At 41.2% G+C, this 1,825-nt stretch overlaps 1 non-coding gene across 1 annotated transcript; it reads left to right on the top strand.

Annotated features, from left to right (window-relative positions):
• The first annotated feature begins 1,240 nt into the window (after window positions 1-1,240).
• Window positions 1,241-1,347, top strand: LOC141715778 (small nucleolar RNA R71). The gene has a single exon (XR_012572528.1). It is a non-coding gene; the product is annotated as a small nucleolar RNA R71 (small nucleolar RNA).
• Window positions 1,348-1,825: the final 478 nt, after the last annotated feature.

The following is a 1,825-nucleotide window of genomic DNA, read 5'->3' as shown; positions in this document are numbered from 1 at the left end:
CAGAGGCAATCTATGTTGCAGAAATGCACTGCATTCCTCCGTAAGAGCAACGGTCTCTAAGTCATCGAGCTTCACTTTTCGAGAGAGAATACCTTTCATAAACTTCGTATAGCTAGGCATCTGTTCAAGAGCTTCAGTGAAAGGTATGTTGATGTGAAGTTTCTTGAACACCTCCGGAAACTTAGCAAATTGCTTATCCAACTTCTACAGCCTCTTAGGAAAAGGAGGTGGAGGATAGACCTGTTTCTCCCCTGTATTACCCTCAGGAGGAGTGTGTTCCACAGTTTTCTTCCTTTATTCCACCTCGGCATCCTTCAGCACCACTTTTTTAGCTACAATCTCATTTTCTGGAATTGGAAAGGGTGCAGATGCACCTGCATTCTGGACAGAATTTTCAGACTCTTCGTCTTGCTGAATTTGGGGGCTTGTGACCTTTTCGGACCTCAAGGTGATGGCGTTCACCTGTTCGTTAACTTCCCTCTTGCCTAGATCGGCTTCTGTATCACTAGGAAGCATTCCTGATGGTTGATTCAATAAGGCATTAACAATTTACCCTATTTAGTTCTCCAGAGTCTTGAAAGAAACAACTTGGCTTTGGCATATAAGAGCCTGGTTTTTGCACATAAGCTGCAACTCCTCCAATTCATATTTTTCATTCAAGGATAGACCTGCACCTCCATGAGTTTGTTGTTCGAGTTGTTGTCTTGGTGCATATTGCTGTTTTTGAAAACCAGGAGGGTTGAATTGCTTTGCTACATACTGCTGATAAGGCTGTTGCATCACACTTTGATTTTTTCTCCAGCTGAAGTTAGGATAATTCCAGTTGTCAGGATGATAAGTGGCTGGAACTGCTTGCTACGATCTCTGAAAGTTGCTCACAAACTGAGCTAATTCAGTAGATATAGCGAATTTCTCCGTCACATACGAACCTATATACAACTCACAAACACTGGTCCTCTGATGAACTTCAAAGTTAGCCAGAGAATCGATCTTCATAGACAATACCTTTAGGTGAGCAGCTATAGCTGTAGCTGTATCCACTTCAAGAACTCCTGCTACCTTGCCCAGTGGCAATCTTTGGGTTGGATACTAATATTCATTCGCAACCATCATCTTAATTAGAGTATAAGCTTCCTCATAGCTCTTTGCCTATAATGCTCCACCTGATGCTACACCGAGCATGGGTCTAGACTGTGCTCCCAAACCATTATAAAAGTAATTGATGATTATCCAATCAGGCATTCCATGATGAGAACACATCCTAAGCATCTCCTTGTAGCGCTCCCAAGTTTCACATAGAGATTTTCCCGATTGCTGCATAAATTCCGTAAGAGCATTCCTGATTGCAGTTGTCTTCGCCATAAAGAAGAATTTAATGAGAAACTTTTGAGCAAGATCTTCCCAAGTAGTGATAGAACATGCTGGTAGAGAATGTAACTAGCACTTAGCTTTATCCCTCAGAGAGAATGGGGAAAGCCTCAACTTTATAGCATCTTAAGAAACATTATTGAACTTGAAGGTTTCGCAGATCTTAATGAAATCCCTAATATGCATATTTGGATCCTCCGTTTACGAACACCCAAACTGGAATGAATTCTGTACCATCTGAATTATGCCAGGTTTGATCTCAAAGGTATTAGATGCGATCACTGGCCAATGCTAGATTGAATGTCGTCAATATTGGGTTGAGAAAAATCCATCAACGCTTTCGTTAGTGCTGATGGATCTCCCATTATAATGAGTACCTGAAACACAAACAAGTAAATCGTGAAAGTAAAAGAATCCGAGTCAATGAAATTTAACGACCACTGATATCAAGCACATA

The sequence above is a fragment of the Apium graveolens genome, chromosome 3, assembly GCF_009905375.1.
Source record: "Apium graveolens cultivar Ventura chromosome 3, ASM990537v1, whole genome shotgun sequence".
NCBI classification, from domain to species: Eukaryota; Viridiplantae; Streptophyta; class Magnoliopsida; order Apiales; family Apiaceae; genus Apium; species Apium graveolens.
Note: the sequence above shows the minus strand (reverse complement) of the source record. Positions and strands in the feature narration are given on the sequence as shown.